Consider the following 20,912-nt stretch of genomic DNA (forward strand, 5'->3'; position numbering starts at 1 on the left):
GGGTGCCACTTGCGATCACGCCCGGGAACCTGCACCACCCGGAAGACTTGGACACCGTTGGCCACTGGGACTGCTTCCTGCGCAGCTATTTTCCCGGCCCTTTTAGCCATCTAATATGGAACCGAGAAGGCTCCTTGCCCCCACCCTCCATGCCCCAGACTCCCTGGTGGCGGGGATGTGTGTGACAATCAGGAAGGCCGGGCACTAGGAGGCTTCCCAGGGCTTGATCTGACATCATTCCAAGCAGATGATAATTACAAGGCTCCTTCTCTCCCTGCTCCCTGCATCCCCACAAGACACCATGGAGTTATTTATAAATGCGGGCCCCTGGGTGCACTTCTCACGGGAAGGACCGCAGTGACAGCGATTGAGAGGGTGGCGAACAGCACACACGGTGCTAATGAAGGGGGAAGTGCGTGGAGCACAGTGTGTGGGGAATTCGCGGCAGGCTGGTCCTGCTTAGGGGGCGGAGCCCAGGCCTGCTCCAGGCCCCGGCCCAGCTGCTGTGGTCTGCAGTTTGGCTTTCAGAGATCTGCTAACATATGATAATACTCCGGCAGACGTGGATTGTCTCGTGTGTCAAGGGCGGAGGCATGAGATGAGCTGCTTTTTTCCTCCCAGGGCTGGCAGGAACTGGAAATAATTGAAAGTTGTTAGGGTCCAACATGCTGTCCCGAAAACACTATCATTAATTTCCTAATGACTAACTGTGTCTTTCAGGAGGCAATGAAGGCAGCTGAGGGGACGAGGGCCCCTGGAGAGGATGGGGAAGTGGGAAGCTGGCAGCCTGTAATCTAGGGGGTGGACTGGAGGTACTCTGCCCGTGGGCGCCCCCCCACCCCCCGGCCTCAGGAGCGGAAGCCTCATGGTCCTTCTATCCTCTGCCCAGAGAGTCAAGGTGAGGGTGGCAGCCAGAGCCACGTAGTCAGGACGTGACAAATCCTTGCAACCCCGGGCTCCGGGTCCACTGTTCCTTCCTGCTCACTTCCCAGCACCGTGCTCCCCTCCTGACCGACTGGGAGACCCAGCCAGGGCCGCCATGTCCTCCTTCTCTGCAGCCTCCTTCCTACCCCCAGAGCCGTCCTCCCAGAGCGCACGGTTAAGCATGTCTCTCTGCTCGAAGTGGCCATTGCTGGCCACACTGCTGGGGTGGCCCCTGCCTCTGTGACCCCTTCTTTGGAAGGACTCACGACCCAGATGTTTGTATTCCTGCTTTCCCCAGCAGCTCCGGGGTGGATGCACCCATAGTCCCTTCTTACCCTGAGGATGGGGGCCCTTTGTTTTTCAAAGGTTGTCTTTGAATACACAAGGGACATGTGAAGGCAAATGAGACAGCTCTTCCTGACCCACCCCCCGTGCCTGCACTGACTTCTGTCCTGTGTCTGTGTGTCACCCAGCCTCGTCTGTCTCTGAACACCTCAGGGGTCCTCTGTGTGCTGGAGTGAGGCTCCTACAAAGCTGTCATCACGGTGACCTTTGAGCGAGTAGGCTGCCAGTGGCCCATGAAGGAGTAGAGCTCACAGGGGAGAAGCCTGGAAAATGCCTCCTGGCTGGTCTAAGGGCAAAAGGTACCGATCGGGGCGCCAAGAGTCAGAGCCTTGCCCCAGGCTGGTCCCGCAGTCCCTGCCCTGGCAGCCAGCTGCTCCCAGGCCTAAGGAGGCCCAGCGAGGCTTAGTTCCCTCTCGGGGCACCTGGAGGGGTGCGGGCTAGGGAGTCCCGGGACCCCTGCAGGCCCGGCTGCCCTCGGAGGTGTGGCTGCGGTGTCTGACCTGGCTCGTGCTGTGCGATGCTGCCCTGGAAGAAATAATCCTAAGAATAGGCCCCAATGCACAGATGACACACAGGGTTCACTCCACAAAAGTGACTAATACCAACAAAACAGAAGCCCAAGAGGTGTGGAAGGAGGGGTAGTTAAACACGCGAGGACGGCCTAGCAGTCACCTCCCTTGGGTCACCTGCCGGCAGGTGTGTGGACCCCAGCACCTGCGAACGTGATGCAGAAGCACAGCCGCGTCCCGGGCGTCCGGACCCACAGACTCGCAGGTGCAGGTGGATTGCGCGGCGGGGGCGGGAAGGGGGGCCCGGGGCGGGCGCTGGGCGGGCTCTCCCGGGGCGGGGTCTCGGGACCAGGCCCCGCAGGCCGGGCTCGGCCGCGCCTCCAAGACCCCGGGGGAGGAGGGGGCGGGCGCCGGCCCGGGAGGGCCCAGGTCCAGGTCCACCGGCCGGTCCCACGCCCGAGACCAACCAGGGCACACTCCCCTTCAGTGACCCGTCCCGGCCACAGGCCAAGCTCACAGCAAGGTTCCCCCCACCTGTCCTCCCCGCCCCCCACTCCTGGCCCTGAGACGCCCCGGCACAGCGCCCCACCCCGTTCCCTCAGGGACCCGCCCCTGCACCCCCCACCCCTCCCCTCCGTCCCCTCCATCCCTCCTCTTTCCGCCTCCCCGCCCTTCCCACCCTCCGCCCCGCTCCTACCCCTAACCTTGAGACACGCCCTGCACAGCGCCCCACCCCCCTCCCTCCAGGGACCCGCCCTCCCCTGTGGCCCCGCCCCCGCCTCACAGGCCCCGCCCAGGCCCCGCCCCCGCCGCTCCAGGCCCCGCCCTTCCCCGGGCCCTGCCTCGCCTCCATCAGCCGCCGGCCCCGGCCTAGGCCCCGCCCCCGCCCTTCAGGCCCCGCCCCCGCCGCTCAGGCCCCGCCCAGGCCCCGCCCCCGCCGCTCAGGGCCCCGCCCTTCCCCGGGCCCTGCCTCGCCTCCATCAGCCGCCGGCCCCGGCCTAGGCCCCGCCCCCGCCCTTCAGGCCCCGCCCCCGCCCTTCAGGCCCCGCCCAGGCCCGCCCCCGCCCTGCAGGCCCCGCCCCCGCCGCTCAGGGCCCCGCCCATGCCCCGCCCCCCGCGGCTCCAGGGCCCGCCCTTCCCCGGGCCCTGCCTCGCCTCCATCAGCCGCGGGGCTCGCCCTAGGCCCCGCCCCCGCCCAGACCCCGCCCAGACCCCGCCCAGGCCCCGCCCAGGCCGCCAGCCCGCCTCTTGCCCGGCCCCCTGTGGTCCCACCCCCTCTCCCCGCCCCTGCCCCGCCCTGCCCCGCCGAGACCCCGCCCCCTTCGCCTGTGGCCCCGCCTCACCCCGGGAGCCGCCTCGAGCCTGGCCCCGCCCCCGGCCGGTGCCTCACACGCCCAAGACCCGCCCTGCCTTCCGCCACGCCCCCGTCGTCATTGGTCCCGCCTCGCCGCCCCGCCCCGCCCCGTGACGCTAATTGGTCTCTTTCCTGAGAGCGTCCGGCGCCCTGATTGGCCTCCGCCGTCGCGGTTCCTGCGTTGGATTGGCCCGCCGCGCCCGCTTTCGCGAGGCGCCGCTCTGGGGCGGGGGGCGGGGCCAGCGGCGGCGGGAGGCGCGGGATTGGTCGGCGGCGCAGGGGGGGCGGGCCCGCGCCGCGCGCAGCGCCTCGGCTGGAGCGCGAGGAGCAGCTGCCGCCGCCTCCGGCGTCTCGGACTCGGTGGCCTCGGGCTCCGTCGCCGCTCGGTCGCCCCGTCGTCACCCGCCTTCCCCCGCGGCCGCGGCCGCACCCCGGGCTCCGGCCGGGCCAGCCGGCGGGCACGCCCTCCTCCGCGGACAGGTGAGTGGCCGCGGGCGGGGCGGGGCGGGGCGGGGGCGGGGGGCTCTGGCCCGGGTCCTGGGGTCGCGCGGGGTCAGGGGCCGGGGCGGGGGGCGGGGCCGGGGGTGGGCTCGGGCGTCAGGTGGGCGGACACCTGCGGGCTCCGCGCGGCGCTGCGGGCCGACCCCTCGGTGCACGTGCGCTCCGCCCGCCCCGGAGTGTGTCGCTGGTGCAGGTGCGGGGGGCCGCGCCCCAGGTGACCTGCCCCGGGCAGCGGGGACCTCGCGCCTCGGGACTCAGAGCCCGGAGACCCCCGCCCCCCCCCCCGCAGGACCCCGCGTTCAGCGGTGGGCGGCGACCCCCAGCGCCCCCGGGCGCCCCACTTGCATCGTCCCAGGGGCGCCCCGGAGACGCCCGTTTTGGCCCAGGAGGCAGTCTGCACCTCGGGGGATGGTGCACACGAGCCGGGGGGGACCTGCTGACCCTCAGGTCAGGGGCGCCGGGGGCAGCTGTGCTGATTTCAGACTTGGGGGGGGGTCTCGGGGGCAGGTGCACCTGCTGACCCCCGGTGCGGTGGGGCCGGTCTCACTCGTACGTGCACGCTCCTCGCTGTACCGCGCAAGTTCCCTGCAAGCGTTTTAGAACTTAGGCTTCATGTTTGTTTGTTTTTTTTTTTCCCTAGTTTAGCTGATGCTCAGTATTTATAGGGTTTTTGAAAAAGCTTTGGTGGTCAAAGAAGGGAAGGTGTCCTTCCATCGTGCTCAGAATTCAGGGCTTGGGGGCCGGTGTTGCCCTACGTAGAGCCGGTCAGCGGCGAGACGGGACCTCAAGGTATCTCCCCCCCCCCCTCCAGGGATCTCTGTTAACGCCCAGGGTTGGAGGAAATACAGGACCTTGTTGTGACACTTTTTAGGTAATTCTGAAAAAAATTCCAGCCCATGCATTCGTTTCGCCTGGCGTCTAAAAGGAAGTTGTCTTTCTCCCTGTTGTTGGAGGGAGGCCGGGAGCATCCTGCGTTCTAAGGTGCTGGAAACAATGTAGCCATTCAGGGCTGGGTGTTGTGTTTCAGTTTCAACAGTTTCATCCGTGGCGGCCCAGCCGGTTCCTGGACTGGTTACCTTGTGTCCGCGGCAGAGTCATTCCTATTTTCATTCATGCCTATTTTCACAGAAACCTCAGGGCTTTATGGTAAAAGTGAGCACTGAAGCAGATCGCGGTGGATGGGATAGTACATCCCTGTGCTGAGCTGGTCCTTTGGGTCATAACAAAGACAGGTACCTGCTAAAGTGTTGAAATCAGCCCCACCTTGAGCATTACAATGAGAACTGTAGACTTGGGGGCGGCCCCGGGTCTCGGCCCCCCCACCCCGGGGACTCCTCGGGCCGGCGAGCGTCCACTGTCCATGGTGCTGAACACACGCCCTCTGGTTCTGGGTCTTCAGCTTCCTTTCCAGCCTGAGAGGGTGTCTCGGAGGAGGTTTTAAAATCACTTTCAGAAAAAAAAAAATATGTATATATATATAATAATAATAATAAAAAAATAAAATCACTTTCATAATTTACACAATTAAAGAAAAGTTGGACAGTTGAGCCGGGAAGTTCTTTTGAGCCCGAATGGAAGCACCTCTTTAAAAACTCAAGCCGTGTTGTTGTTGTCTCTCTCTCTCTTTTTTCCCCCCCCAAAGGGGTAATTGTGCCGACTCAACATCCCTTTCCTACTTAGTCTCTTTCTGAGCGTGTGGGCATTTTCTTGCTGGAGGATAGACATCAAGTAACAGATCAGTGAAATTAAATGAGATCCGGTTTCCTTAACAACATCCTCTTATTTTTTTTATTTTATCATTATTATTATTATTTTTAAGATTTTATTTATTTATTCATGAGACACACAGAGTGGAGAGAGAGGCAGAGACACAGGCAGAGGGAGAAGCAGGCTCCATGCAGGGAGCCTGACGTGGGACTGGATCCCGGGACCTCAGGATCACGCTCTGGGCTGAAGGCGGCGCTAAACCGCTGAGCCACTGGGGCTGCCCAACAACACCCTCTTAAAAATGTACCCGTTATTGTAATATGCGCATGTATTTGTACGTAGAGGCAATTTGTTTTTTCCCTAAACAAGGCCAGCTGTATCACCCCTCACGCTCATGTGATGCTTTCCAGCCTTCCCAGAGAGGGACTGGAGCCCTCGGTGGACGTGGTGGGGCTGTTGGGCAGTTGCCAGTTCCTGCTGTGTTAGAGCAGCATCTACTCTCTCTTCCATAATTCTGAGGACATCGCCTGTAAATCATTTTTTAAATTTTTTTTAAAGATTTTATTTATTCATAGAGACACACACACACACACACACACACACACAGAGGCAGAGGCACAGGCAGAGGGAGAAGCAGGCTCCACGCATGGAGCCCAACGCGGGACTCGATCCAGGGTCCCCAAGATCAAACCCCGGGCCGCAGGCAGTGCTAAACCGCTGCGCCACTGGACCTGCCCTCCTGTAAATCATTTTAGATAAATTCTTTATTCTCTTGAGGTTAATTTTGTCTGCTTCTTTAAAATTGCCCCATAGGCTAGCAGTAAGAAATAGCAGGTACAGAGATTCTTCTATATGATAGTAAATTGTGCGTCTAACTAAGCAGTGGATTGTTAAGGTGTTTTTGTTCCAAGTGTCTGAACTAGTTCTTTGCCCTCATCACCTGCACTCTTAACCTGGGTTACTCTGCGAAAGAGCAGCCTATTTTGTTGAGGAAAACCCAGGGCAGCTTCTTTCTGCCCCTTCAAGCTTCAGAAACACCCTCTGAGGGCCCACCTTTGCCTGGCCCTGTGCTGTGTTCTGAAAGCCCACAGGGGAAGGAGATACAGTATTTATCATGGAAGGACCCCACTTTGGCCTGATGGAGGAACATGTACACTTAGGGCTTCAGGGGGTTACTCAGTGCTGCAGTTAGGGTTCACGGAAAGTTGGGTTGGTGTGTTGAGGTGGGGTAATTCATTTAGACTGGGAATCAGGACGGCTTCATAGAGGAGAGGAGGTGGCCTCGGGCTGAGACCTGAAGGGTGAATGGTCATTGTTTGGGCGTTGGATGGGTATAAAATTTATTACAAAAACACCAGAAGGCTGGTGTAGCTGGCGAACAGCGTGTGTGATGGTGAAGGTGTGGAGGGTATTGTGAAAACGCTGGAACTCAGAGGTGTGGGGGAGAGTGGACTGGAGGTGGTGTGGCAGGCAGAGTAATGGCCTCCCAGAGCTGTCTACATCCTAATCTCCGGAACCTATGAACATGGTATGTTACATGGCAAAGACAATTTAAGTAGTAGATGGAATGACAGTTGCTAATTTTAAAGCTGATTTTAAAACAAGGAGATTATTCTGGATTACCCAGTTAAGTCCAAAGTAAGGGTCCTTAAATATGGAAGAGGGAGGCGGAAGAGCTGGTGTCAGAGTGATGTGAAATGAGGAAGCGTACCCGCCGCCGTTGTTGGCTTAGTAGATGGAAGGGGTTATAAGCCAAGGAGTGTGGGAGGGCTCCAGAAGCAGGAAAAGGTGAGAAAATGGGTTCTCACGCAGAGCCCTTCCTTGAAGGGAACACACAGCCCTACCCAGTGAGACCTTATGTCTGACCTCCAGAACTGAAAAATAATTTCTGAAAGCCTAGCTGGTATAGTTTAAAGAGGAAATAATGTGGTCAGATAGGCAGGAGAACACAAAATGATTTAGCTGCTGTTAGCAGGTTGCCCCAGGTGAGCATGGTTCTGATTCTTAGTTTCATCTCCCGGCAAGCCTGGCATCTGATACTCCCACCTGGCCTAAGTCCCACCTGAAGTCTTCTCCTAGCAGTTTGTTCGGTCTCTACCCTTGCTTCCTGCCGCTTCCAGCTGGCCCACCTTCCCTCTGTGCTGGGCACTCAGTGGGATTGGGGGGTCGGAGGATGGCCAGTTCTAGCCTCCGAGCTGTTGTCAAAGTATTTTCCAAAGGTTTGTTTCTTCACAGCCTCTCTAGTCCCTTGTATCTTCAGATGTTTTAATTGTTGTTAGTCAGCTAAGTGTGAAATATCTCATTGTTTTAATTTGCATTTTCTTGATTATTAGTAAGGGTGAGTGAGGGCTTTTTATCCATTTAGTGGCCACTTGGGTTTTCTCTTGTGTAAATTATATTCATATATTGTTTGTCCATTTGTTACGTGGGTTGTCCTTTTTATAGCTTTTTAGAGATCCTGTGTGTATATTTTGGATTCTGTTTGTGCCCTGTTTTTTTTTTAAATCCTTTTAAAAATGCTGTTTTGATGAACAGATGTTTAATTTTAAGACAAATTTATCAATCTTTTTTTTATGGTTTGTAGTTATTGAGTCTTATTTAAGAAATTCTGTTACCCCAAGGTCATAGGATATCCTCGTCTTTAAAAAATCGAATATTTGCTTTTTTAATATTCTACTTTGAACTTATTTTTGTGTGAGGTGTGAGGCAGAGATATAATTTTAGAACTTTTCCAAATGCATAACCAGTTGTATCAGTACTATTTATTGAATACCATACTTACCCCAATGATATGCAGTGCTGCTTTCAAAACACAACATTTTACAAATGTGTGGATCCGTTTCTGATTTTTTTCATGTAAATAATGATAATTTCATTTCTTCCTTCCTAACCTTTAAGTCTTTTATTTATTTTTTTGTCTTATTTCCATCATTTGGAGACTAACCAAAGTTGCATAGGAATTTTGATAAGGCTGTGCTAATATTGTTTTACACTTGAAAGGCAATACTTTTAGAGCCTTAAATATGAAGTTGGTTATTATTTTTGGTAGATTCCTTTTATTAGGTTAAGGATGGTCTCCTCTGCTAATAGTTTGATATAGGTTTTAAAAATTTTTTTAAAAAGATTTTTATTAATTTATTCATGAAAGGTACAGAGAGAGAGAAAGAGAGGCAGAGACACAGAAAGAGGGAGAAGCAGGCTCCCTGCAGGGAGCCCGATGTGGGACTTGATCCCAGGTCTCCAGGATTACGCCGTGGGCCGAAGGCAGGCGCCAAACCACTGAGCCACCCAGGGATCCCTTTTTAAAATTTTTTATTTTTTTATTCATGAGAGACAGAGAGAGGCAGAGACACAGGCAGAGGGAGAAGCAGGCAGGATCACACCCTGAGCTAAAGGTGGACGCTCAACCGCTGAGCCACGCAGGCGTCCCTGATATAAGATTTTTTAAAAACCATTAATAGATTTTGAATGTTGACAAATGATTTTCTTTACCTACTTAGATGATTTTATGTTTTTTCTTCTTTAAATTATGACTGAGATGAACTATTTTAATCTTTTAATTTTAAGCCATCGATTTCTTGGGATAAACTGTACTTTGTCATACCTATTATTTTAAACATTATTGGATCCAATATGGCGACTTAAAATTTATATTTATTATCTCACTGTTTCATTTAGGGTTTTGGCATATATTTTCATGAGAAGTATTGACCAATAATAATCTTTTCTTGTATTGCCCTTATTGAGATTTGGTATCATGGAGACGCTTCATCTTCCCCATAGTAGTTTCTGAAAGGGAGAGATTTTTGTTCCTTTCAAGTTTGGCAAAATTGATTCTTAAATATCCTGGGGCTGGACCCTCTTAGAACATGGAGACTTGCACCAGCGGTTATCGCTTTAGAAGGGTTACGGATCCATTCTTCTCACATTTCGTTGGCCAGGAGCAGTCCTTCTGGCCGTACTTAGCTTCAAATGGAGCAGGGGGGTGGAGTCTTCCATGACCCAGAAGTTCAGGATAACTGGATACTGGAAAATATTAGTAACACGTACCAAACTATGGGAGTTAATTGATGTCAGTACTACACAGCCAAAATTCCAACCGTGTTCCTCTCTAGGTCTTGCTTGAAGGTTTACAAGTGTGCAAGGTCTGCAGGTGTGTTGGTCATCAGGGGACCGACTAGAATGTAAAACTAACATGTTGGTTTATATCTGTTGTGAACACACCATCCTATGTACTCTCTTCAGAACCCACCTTGGGAATTCCTACCTCTCAACGTCTCTTTATTGTAGAGGAAAAGCCTCCCTTTCTTATTCCTTTGCAGTGATCTAAGTCTTAACTATCCTTCAAGGCTGGCATAGTTCCCAGCACCCTGCTTAAATTCTCCATGTTAACTTGGACCAATGGTGAACTCTCCCTTCATTTCTTACGTCGCCATTCTGGCCCAGCTGTGTAGAGACCAGGGTTCGGTTTTGTTCATGGGTAGTCAGTTGATCAGAAGAGGGTTCAGACCCAAGCACTTGTTTCCCTCCTTTGCCAGGGCTCTGGCCTGGGAGGCAAGATACGGTGCACAAACTGTATGAAGATGGTCCCACCATGATCTTCACGATTCATGCTTTTGTATAATACTTTCCTGTTGTGATAGGACTTTTTTTTTTTTTTAAGTAACTAGTTTTTTTTTTTAATTTTTATTTATTTATGATAGTCACAGAGAGAGAAAGAGAGGCAGAGACACAGGCAGAGGGAGAAGCAGGCTCCATGCACCGGGAGCCCGACCTGGGATTTGACCCCGGGTCTCCAGGATCACGCCCTGGGCCAAAGGCAGGCGCCAAACCGCTGCGCCACCCAGGGATCCCTGTGATAGGACTTTATTCTGACTAGTACAACATGGTAAAAGTAATGGGATGTCCCTTCCCTGATTATGTTACATTATATAAAATTTCATTTTGCTGGAAAGTCATTTAGAGACTTTCTTTGCTGGCTTGAGTAGGCTGCTATGTTGGGGAAGCCCACATGGCAGGAGCTTCAGGTAACCTCTAGAAGCTGAGCGGGGCCTTCAGGGACAACCACTAAGGAGCAGGGGCCCTCAGTCCTACAGCAAGGAAACAGCCTCTACCATAAAATAACCAAAGTGACCTGGGAAGTGAATTCTTCCCCAGTTAAGTCTTCTAATGAGAACATAGCCTGGCCAACACCATGATTGCAGCTTTATGAGACCCTAGGCAGGGAACCTAGTTAAGCCTGCTCAGACTCTTGACTCCTAAAAACAGTGAGATAATAAATATAAATTTTAAGTCGCTCAGTGTGTGATGGTTTGTTATGCAGCTATAGAAAACGAATGTATCAGCTCTTTACTGATCTCCCACTTACTTTTACTAGAAGTAGATTTGGTTTGATGAAGGGTATTTGAATCTAGTTAAGGTAGTCAGTTTTTAAATAATTTTTTAAAACTTTTTTCCTTTTTTTTTTTAAAGATTTTATTTATTTATTCATGAGAGATACACACAGAGAGGCAGAGACATAGGCAGAGGGAGAAGCAGGCTTGCTGCAGAGAGACTGATGTGGGGCTCCATCCCAGAACTCTGGCAGGATCACATCCTGAGCCAGAGGCAGACAATCAACCACTGAGCCACTCAGGCATCCCTTTTTCCCTATTTTAATGTGATACAAATGTTTTGTGTAGAAAAATTGAAGCAAGTGGGACGTATAAAGAACAAAAGAACAAAACAAACATTCATAATCTTACGACACAAGAATGTGTGTGTTTTTCTACCAATATGTTTTTCTACCTTTACATATGGTATAATGTGCATATCCTAAGTTGGGATTCGTTCTATAATGTTTTATGAAGTTTTCTTTCTTAGTACCACATAGTTAGAATTTCCTGTGTCATATCATATTCTTTTAAACTATGATTTTAAATGGCTTAAATGGCTGTATTCTATTCTAGTGGGTATCCCAAGTGATTGAACCACTTTGCTTATAGCTGGACATTTATGCTGCTTGAAATTTTTATCATCATAAATAATGCTTCGATCAATAATCGATAACCTATACCAAAATCATTTGTGTGTATCACTGATTACATATGAAGGATAAGTTTCTAAAGGCAGAATTATTAGGTCAGAATTTGTAGATGTTCGGCAGCCCAGGTGGCTTGGCAGTTTGGCATCGCCTTCAGCCCAGGACGTGGTCCTGGGGACCCCGGATCGAGTCCCACGTTGGGCTCCCTGCATGGAGCCTGCTTCTCCCTCTGCCTGTGTCTCTGCCTCTCTCTCTGTCTCTTATGAATAAATAAATAAGATCTTTTAAAAAAAAGAATTTGTAGATGTTTTGAAACCTTTTGATACTTAACCATCCAGCTTCCAATGTTGCTTTTTTCTTTTTTCTTTTTTTTTTACGATTTTATTTATTTACTCTATTTTAGAGAGAGAGAAGTGCAAGCCAGGGGAGGGAAAGAGGGAGAGAGAGAGAATCTCAAGCAGACTTAGTGCTTAGCATGGAGCCTAATCTGGGGCTCGATCTCATAACCCTAAGATCATTACCCGAGCCAAAAGCAGGAGTCAGGCATTTAACTGACTGAGCCACCCAGTTGCCACCCCCCACCCCTGCCCCAGCTTCCAGTGTTTCTAAAAAATGATATAAAGCTCAAACATCTGTTTGTGTAACTCACCAGGTTGGGATAGGACAGAACTATTGATTTTTGAGCATTTAGGTTCCTGTTTTCTTAACCTGTTTGCAAAGTGCTTTTAAATTATTCATTAAAGTGCAGTATGGATTCTATTTATAGACACATTTGTGTATGAGATCGCTCCCTTAGTGCCTGGGCAAAAAGCCTACGAATTGCTCTTATCACATCCCTATCTTTGTAAATCCATTTCTACTCGATCCTCCCTTTCTTTGTTCTCAACCAAATAGAGACACTGAGACACATAAGGTCTTGTAGCCTTGTGATTAGTCAGATGAAATGGCTTTTTTGAGCTACCTCTTGCTCTTTTCTTCTTGCTATTTATGAACTAGTTGACTTCATAAGTATAAGAGATCAGCAGAAAATTATTAATTTAAAAATATTTTTCCTGATTCAGAAAATGAGTGTTTATTTAGAAAATTTCTAAAATAAAGATTAGTATCAAAAGCAAAATAAAAATACTTCATTCTGTCACCCATAGGTGACCGGTGTATAAACATAACTTGTTCATACTAGCTTATTCTTAGAGTACATTGATTAGATTTCGGTGACTAATGTTTTGCTTGGGATTTTTGCACCCATGTCTTTGAGTGAAATTGGCCCATAATTTTCCTTTTCTGTAGCTGTTTTCTCTCTAATTTGATATGAATACTTAGTTTTTTATTTTTTAAAAGATTTTTATTTATTTATTCATGAGAGACAGAGAGAGGCAGAGAGACACAGGTAGAGGGAGAAGCAGGCCCCATGCAGGGAGCCCGACGTGGGACATGATCCTGGGTCTCCAGGATCAGGCCCTGGGCCGAAGGCAGCGCTAAACCACTGAGCCACCCGGGCTGCCCAGTACTTGGTTTATTAGTTTGCAGCTTTCCTCCCCCTACTAAATATGTGTATGTACGGTTATACATCTCCTTATAAATAATGCTTCATCTGCATCTTACAGAATTTGATTTGAGGTATTTTTCTTATTGTTTAGTATATACTATACACTGAATCATGCCCCTCTCAGATTCATATGTTGAAGCCCTAACCCCCAGTATGATCGTATTGGAGATGGAGCTTTGGGGAGAAAATTAGGTTTAGATGAGGTCATGAGTTTGATGAGATTAGTACCTTATTAGAAGAGACCAGAGAACTTGCTCTCTTTCTCTCTCTCCTTGCCGTGTGAGGATACAGCAGGAAGGCAGCTATCCCCAAGCCAGGAAGAAGCCCCTGACCAGAACCCTCCAATCCTGGCGTTCTGATCTCAGACTTCCCAGCCTCCAGAACTGTGAGAAATAAATGTCCATTGTTTAAGACCCTCACTCTATGGTGTTTTGGTACAGCAGCCCAAGCGAACTAGGGCAGTGAGTCTTATAGACATTTCTAATTTCCATCATGATTTTTTAAATTTATAGGTCATTTAGAAGAATATTTAAAAATTTCCAAACATATGTACATTTTCTTATTCTTCTCCAGCACGATTGCTTTGCCCCCAAATCTTGCTCTTAATGGTTTTAATTCTTTAAAATTTGCTGATGTGCCTTATGGCCCAGAATATGGACTCTTAAGTTTTCTCACACATTCCGGTGTGCTTGAAAAGAATTAGGCTCAATGTTCCATATATTCTACTCAGCTAGCTTATAACATATTACTCACATCTTCTGTATTTTTACTATTTTTTTGTCCGGTGGTTATATCCATTACTAAGGTAATTACCCAATTTCATTATGATTATGGATTTGTCTTATTTCTCTTTGAAGTTCTGTCAATTTTTATTTATATAGTTTGAGACCATGCTATTAGGGGCATGCAGATATAAAATTGTTATGTCTTCCTGAAGAGCTGAGACTGTAATTATTAACATTGGTTCTCTTTATCTCTAGTAATGAATCTTTACCTTTATGGTATCATATGCCAATGTGAAAGTAGCCATAACGGATTGCTTTAGGCTCATATTTGCATGATATCTTTGTTTTTTTATCATTTTATTTTCAGCCTTACTGTATTCTTAAACTTTAGGTAGGTATCTTGCGTAATAATCAATTATATTGTTTTTCGTCCAGTCTGATAATTTTTGTCTAACTAGAACATTCAACTCATTTATGTTGAATGTTGAATATAATTAGTAATCTACTTGAGTTTAAGTCAATACTCTTGTTATTTCTCTTGTCCCACGTGTTCTGTTTATTTTTCCCTGTTATATTAAAACAGTATTACGATTTTTAAAAATCAGTCTATTTTTCTGCTCTCTTCACTGTGTTGGGGTTACATTTTATTTTTCTTTCTTTTCATGGTTACCATGTAAATTAGATAATGTGTTATTAACTTATCCAGATAATGCAGTTATACCTGCCTTCTGGACCATGCAGAGATCATAGTATCATAGAGCGCTTGAACTCCATGTGCCTATTATCATGTATTTTAATTTTATAAGCTCTTTTTAAACTCAATGAAATATTAACAGTGTTGTTATTTAATGTATCATCAGTGTTCATTTAGATTTATTCACAGCTTTATCCATTTTTTGCTTTTCACTGCTCTCTGACATTTCTGACCTTCATTCTGGGGTCGTTTCCCTTCTGCCTCAACAGCGAGCCTCCTTTAGAAATTCCTTATTGTGGATCAGCTGGCAGTAGACACTCCCCGTCTTTTTTTCTTTCTAAAAGTATTTTGATTTCACTTTAATTTTAAAAATTCTTTAAATCTACTTATTTTATTTTATTTTTTTTTGGCGGGGATATAATTTACATGCCACAAAATTCACCCTTTTAAAGTTTCTGATTCATTGGGTGTTGGTATATTTACAAGGTTGTGGAACCATCATCACTACATAATTCCAGAACGTTTTCATCACCTTAGAAAAGAATCTCATGCCTATTAACAGTAACTCCTCATTCCTCCCTGTCCCAGTCCCTGGCAACCATTAATCTACTTTCTGTCTCTAAGGATTTGCCTATTAGGGACATTTCATATGAATGGAATATAAATATGTGGCCTTTCATGTCTAGCTTCTTTTACTTAGTGTAATATTTTCAAGGTTCATCCATGTTCTATTGTGTATCAGTACTTCATTCATTTTTATGGCTGAATGGTATCACATTGTATGGATATATCACATTTTAGTTCCCCATTGATCAGTAGGTAGACATTTGGGTCGTTTCCACTTTTTTGGCTATTATGACTAATGTGCTATAAACAGTCATGTATAAGCTTTTTTTTTAAAAAAAAAAAAGATTTTATTTATTCATGAGAGACACAGAGAGACAGGGGGAGGGGGCGGTGGAGAAGCAGAGACACAGGCAGAGGGAGAAGCAGGCTCCATGCAGGGAGCCCGACGTGGGACTCGATCCTGGGACTCCAGGATCACGCCCTGGGCTGAAGGCAGGCACCAATAATAACTTTTTGAATCACCCCCCAGCTCTGTCTGGTCACTAACAGTTTGTTCTTTACAGTTAAGAGTCTGTTTCTTGGTTTGCCCCCTCCCCTCTCTTTTTATCCCTTTGCTCATTCATTTTGTTTCTTAAATTCCATATGAGTGAAATCATATGGTATTTGTTTTTCTCTGGCTGACTTATTTCCCTTAGTATTATGTTCTTTAGCTCCATCTGTGTCATTGCAAATGGCAAGGTTTCATTCCTTTTTGTGGCTAAGTAATATTCCATTGTATATGTACCACATCTTCTTTATGCATCATCAGTCAAGGGCAACTTGAGCTGTTTCCATAATTTGTTTGTTGTCGATAATGCTGCTGCATGTATCCCTATGAATTATTTTTTCTTTATTCTTTAGATAAATACCCAGTAGTGCAGTTGCTGGGTCGTAGGGTAGTTCTATTTTTAACTTTTTAAGGAACCTCCATCTGTTTTCCAGAGTGGCTGCACATTTGCATTCTCAACAACAGTGTAATAGGATTCTCCTTTCTCCACATCCTCGCCAACACCTGTTGTTTCTTGTGTTGTTGATTTTAGCCATTCTGACAGGTGTGAGGTGATATCTCTCTCTCTGTTTTTAAATATTTTATTTATTTATTCATGAGAGACACAGAGAGAGAGAGGCAGAGACACAGGCAGGGGGAGAAGCAGGCTCCATGCAGGGAGCCCGATGTGGGACTCAGTCCTAGGACCTGGGATCATGACCTCAGCCAAAGGCAGATGCTCAACCACTGAGCCACCCAGGTGCCCCCATAAGGTGATATCTTACTGTGGTTTTGATTTGCATTCCCTGATGATGAGTGATGTTGAGCATCTTTTCATATGTCTGTTGGCCATCTGCAGGTCTTCTTTACACATTTAATGCAATCCCTATGAAAATACCAGCAGCATTTTTCACAGAGCTGGAACAAACAATCCTAACATTTCTACGGAACCACAGAAGACCCTAAATAGCCAAAGCAATTTTGAAAAAGAAAAGCAAAACTGGAGGCATCACAATTCCAGACTTCAGACTTCCAAGTTATACTACAAAGCTGTAGTCATCAGAACAGTATGCTACTGAATATGAAAATAGACATATGTATGTAGATCAGTGGAACAGAATAGAAAACCCAGAAACGAACCCACAATTATATAGTCAATTAGCCTTTGACAAAGCAGGAAAGAATATCCAATGGGAAAAAGTCTCTTCAACAAGTAGTGTTGGGAAAATTGGACAGCAACAGGCAAAAGAATGAAACTGGACCACTTTCTTATACTAAACACAAAAATAAATTCAAAATGGGTTAAAGATCTAAATGTGAGACCTGAAACCATAAAAATCCTGGAAAAACATGCAAGCAGTAATGTCTCTTACATCAGCTATAGCAACTTAGGCAAGGGAAACAAGAGCAAAAATAAACTATTGGGACTGTAGCAAAATAAAAAGCTTCTGCACAGCGAAGGAAACAATCAGCGAAACTAAAAAGCATCCTATCGATTGGGAGAAGATATTGCAAATGATATGTCCGATAAAGGGTTAGTATCCAAAATATGTGAAGAACTTCTAAAACTCAACACCCCAAAATTGAATAATCCAATTGAAAAGTGGGCAGAAGACATAAATAGATGTTTTTCCAAAGAAGGCATTTGTATTCCTAAGGCATACTGACTGGCCTATGTTTTTTTTTTTTTTTTTTCTTGTGATATTTTTGGTTTTGATATCAGGGTAATATTGGCCTTTATATAATGAATTGAGAAGTGTTCTTAGTATTTTTTTTGGAAGATTCTGTGAGAGATTGGGGTTAATTCTTCTTAAATGTTTGGTAGAACTCACTCGTGAAGCCATCTGGTCCTGCGTTTTTCCTTACGGGAAGTTTCCAGTTGCTAACTCAATGGCTTTGCTTGTTTAGGTCTATTCAGATTTTCTTTCTTTTCGAATCAGTTTTGATAGTCTGTGTCTTTCTAGGAATTTGTCCATTTCACCGAGGTTATCTAATTTGATAGCAAATAATTGTTCATAATATTTCTCTATAATCCATGTTTATTTGTTTTGTGTCAGGAGAAAGACTTAACAAACATTACATTTATGCTGTCTTTTCTGTTTACTTCTGTAAACACTTTTACTGGTGCTCTTTATTTCTTCACCTGGATTTGAGGTACTGTCTGGCATCCTGTCATGTTAGCCTGGAGTCCATTTAGTATTTCTTGTAGGGCAGGTTTTCTAGAAACTTATTTTGTCAGTTTTTGTTATCTAAAGATGTCTTAATTTCTCCTTTACTTTTGAAGGGTAATTCTGCTACCTGTAGCATTCTTGTTTGGCAGTCTTTGTCTTTTTTTTTTTTTTTTTTTGTCTTTGTCTTTTATAATTTTGAATATGTCATCCCACGACCTTCTAGTAGCCACGGTTTCTTGAGATGAGAAATCAGCCATTGCTTTTACTGAGGATCTCTTTCAAATGATAAATTGCTTCTCACTGCTTGCAGGATTTCCTCTTTGTCTGTGTGTTCCAGCGGCTTGATGATGATGTGTCTACGTATGCCTTGGAGTTTATCCTTAGAGTTCATTGAGTTTCTTTGATATATAATGTTGGGTTTTTCCTCCCCCAAATCTGGGAAGTTTTTAGCTATTATCTCTTCAAATATGCCTTCTTTTCTCTCTTTTCTCCTACTGAAACTTTCATTATACACATGTTGGTAGCTTGATGGTGTCCCACAGGTCTCTGAGGCTCTGTTCTTTTTCTCGTAAGGAAGATTTTGTTCAGTTTATATAGGGGGTTGTATAATAGGGGAGAGAGATTGGGCTCAATACCTGCTCTGTTCATTTTTCTTCCTACTTTTTACTTTCTGTTCCTTAGACTAGAAGATTTCAGTTGACCTATCTTCAAGTTCTCCAGTTTGTTCTTGACTGCTCAGATATGCTGCTGAATATTTCCGGTGAATTTGTCATTTCGGTTACTGTACTTTTTAGCTCCAGAATTTTTATTTAGCTCCTTTTTATATTCTCTTTATCAGTAGTCTCTACTTGATGAGGCACCTTTGTCATACTTGCCTTTAATCTTTTAGATGTGGTTTCCTTTAGTTCTTTGAAGATATTTAAAATAGGTTATATGTAGTCTTTCTCGTGTAAGTCCAACATTAGGGTTTCCTCAGGGGCAGTTTCTGTTGATCTCTTTTTTTCCTGTGTATGGGCCGTATTGCCTCTCTCTTTCTCTCTGTCTCTCTCTGTCTCTGTCACAATGACTTACCAGAAACAAAATATTTTATTTTTTTTAATTTTTATTATTTTTTAAAAGGTTTATTTATTTATGATAGACACAGAGAGTGAGAGAGAGGCAGAGACACAGGCAGAGGGAGAAGCAGGCTCCATGCACCGGGAGCCCGACGTGGGATTCGATCCCGGGACTCCAGGATCGCGCCCTGGGCCAAAGGCAGGCGCCAAACCGCTGAACCACCCAGGGATCCCCAGAAACAAAATATTTTAAATCATACATGTAGCAGCTCTGGAAATTGACTCTCCTCTCTCCTCTGAGATTTTTCGGTGCTTCTGCTTGCTGTAGTAGTTTCTGTTGTTTTGTTTAGTGACTCTCTTGAACGAAGACTGCGAAGTCTGTATTCACTCATTTGTGATCAGCTCATGATTGGGCAGAGATTTACTTAAATGCCAGGAATCAGAAAATCTGTGAGACTTTCCCGAGGAGCTGTGGGTGTGTGTTGGGGTATGCTTCAACATTTAATCAGGCATTTACAGCCCTGCCCGAGTCCTTACTTCCTGCTTGTACAGAGCCTCAAAGTCAGCCCAGTGTGAGTGCTGACAGCTGTCTCGGGTCTTTTCCTGAGCGTTCACACAACCTTGAGTATGTGCACAGCTCTACATACACATGTTTTACATCTACATTTACAGAATATGTTGAGAGTTCTTCTAGTCCCCTACAGATGTCTTATTTCCCAGCTTTTCCCATTAAGGTTTGGGTTAATGTGTTACTTGTCCCACCTGTTGTCTCCTGTCTCAGGTAGTTACAGAATGAAACAATTGACTCTAATTGTTTTAACAAACACCTTTGAGAAGATGCCTTTCACACTGATCTTACTCTGATTCAGGTCAAATAAAGACATCCTTGCAAGTGGAACTTATTAGCCATGTCAAATAATAACAGTTGTCTGGGAATAAGGCTTTGAGGGAGTTGTAATCCTGTTCTGTCCCTTTCTGTGACTGCCAGCCTGCTGTTTTTCCACTATTATTACAAACTATTAGTTTTTAAGACAGCTGTAGAACTGAGGGGACATGGGTGGGGGCAGTGAGAATAGGGAAAGTAAAACACTACAAATGTGCTGTTCTTATGGAGATTCAAACATTTTCCTCTAACAGATCCTCCCCAGTCTGCTGTAAGCCTTTGATTAAATTCTTACATTTCTGACAAAGTTGAGTCTGATAATTTTTACTATTTTTTTTACTGCTTTTATGGAAGAGGGGATTTTTGTTTTTTTGTTTTTTGTTTTTAATAATAAATTTATTTTTTATTGGTGTTCAATTTGCCAACATACAGAATAACGCTCAGTGCTCATCCCGTCAAGTGGCCCCCTCAGTGCCCGTCACCCAATCACCGCCCCCCCCCCCCCCCCCCCCCCCGCCCTCCTCCCCTTCCATCACCTGTAGTTCGTTTCCCAGAGTTAGGAGTCTTTATGTTCTGTCTCCCTTTCTGATATTTCCCACACATTTCTTCTCGAAGAGGGGATTTTTGGAGGTCCTTACTTTGCTATTTTCACTGACATCACTCTCTCACCTTTATTCTTAAAAGACTCTTCGCCTGTATATTGAATTTCATGTTGGCATTATTTTCTTTCAGTATGTTGGAGTTACCTTTCCACGGTGTCTGGCTTTTGTTTTTTCTGTTCAGATGTCAGTAGTCATTGTAACTGCTGTGCCTCTACAGGTAATTTGTGCATTTCCTATTGCTTTTATAGGATTTTCTTACTGCCCTTAGGTTTCTGTAGTTTCACTGAGTTCCCACATATCTCTACCTATATAGTATGTTGGCTTCTTGTATCTGTGGTATGAGATCTTTCATAAGTCTAGAAAATTCACCATCATTATCTTCAGATAGTTGTTTCTGCCTCATCTTTTCTTTCCTGCTGGGCAGCCAGGGTGGCTCCGTAGTTTAGCGCCACCTTCGGCCTGGGGTGTGATGCTGGAGTCCCGGGATCGAGTCCCACGTCGGGCTCCCTGCAGGGAGCCTGCTTCTCCCTCTGCCTGTGTCTCTGCCTCTCTCTCTTCCTTTCTCTCTCTTTCTCTCTGTTTCTAATGAATAAATAGAATCTTTTTTTTTTTTTTAAAAGGAGTCTAATTAGATTTCTCATGATAAATTCTCATGCCTTTTCTCTTGTGTTTCACAGATTTTGATCTCTCCATGCTTTAGTTGAGTACTTTCTTCTGACCTAATTTCCAGTTCATCAGTTCTGTCTTCAGTAGCACCTCACCTAATCTGCTTAAAAACCCA

General features: G+C 46.3%; 1 protein-coding gene across 19 annotated transcripts in view; it reads left to right on the forward strand.

Moving 5' to 3' along the window:
• The window catches only part of PCBP3 (poly(rC) binding protein 3), a 251,246-nt gene that overhangs the window by 738 nt on the left and 229,596 nt on the right, over positions 1-20,912 (forward strand). For 7 of the 19 annotated variants that reach the window (XM_077879443.1, XM_077879442.1, XM_077879439.1 and 4 more), the window contains exon 1: positions 3,477-3,612. The exons of 1 other annotated variant lie outside the window; for it this stretch is intronic. The gene's annotated coding sequence lies outside the window, so the exon portion shown is untranslated. Of the gene's footprint in view, positions 1-3,470; positions 3,613-20,912 lie in introns of those variants that run through there. 11 more of the 19 variants (XM_077879449.1, XM_077879450.1, XM_077879448.1 and 8 more) reach the window with 7 other exon arrangements.

Source organism: Canis aureus, chromosome 30, assembly GCF_053574225.1.
Source record: "Canis aureus isolate CA01 chromosome 30, VMU_Caureus_v.1.0, whole genome shotgun sequence".
NCBI classification, from domain to species: Eukaryota; Metazoa; Chordata; class Mammalia; order Carnivora; family Canidae; genus Canis; species Canis aureus.